This window comes from Penaeus monodon, chromosome 31 (genome assembly GCF_015228065.2).
Source record: "Penaeus monodon isolate SGIC_2016 chromosome 31, NSTDA_Pmon_1, whole genome shotgun sequence".
NCBI lineage: Eukaryota > Metazoa > Arthropoda > Malacostraca > Decapoda > Penaeidae > Penaeus > Penaeus monodon.
Genome location: NC_051416.1, coordinates 32,692,513 through 32,692,872, shown reverse-complemented (window position 1 = coordinate 32,692,872; position 360 = coordinate 32,692,513). Strand labels below are relative to the sequence as shown.

Here is a 360-nt window from a genome sequence, read left to right as displayed (position 1 = left end):
GGCACAAGGGGTAAACCCAACAGCCCAAAGTATCCGTGTCGAGCAGTAAGGTTTCATAGTCGCCCTGACACCACAGACAGAATTATCCCTTTTAATAATTCATAGATCCCTTTATCTGTTATCAACACAAGGCGAAAGAAAGAAAAAATGTTGCAAGGTCAAATTTTCCTAAAGTTTGCATTTCCCTTTTGGCAGTGCATATCCTAAAACTGGAACGATAAAAAGTAAATAGCATGACCCCTAATCCTTTTATTTTCTATAGAAAGGATAAAGTTCACTTTGTAATTAAGAAATCTTTTACTTACTACTTTACTAACTGTAAATTATTCAAAGACTAGTATCATATATTCCAGTACATAT

At 34.4% G+C, this 360-nt stretch overlaps 1 protein-coding gene across 1 annotated transcript in view; it reads left to right on the top strand.

The window, feature by feature from the left end:
- The window catches only part of LOC119593182 (transcription initiation factor TFIID subunit 11-like), a gene marked incomplete in the record, with an annotated part of 72,269 nt that overhangs the window by 47,552 nt on the left and 24,357 nt on the right, over positions 1–360 (top strand).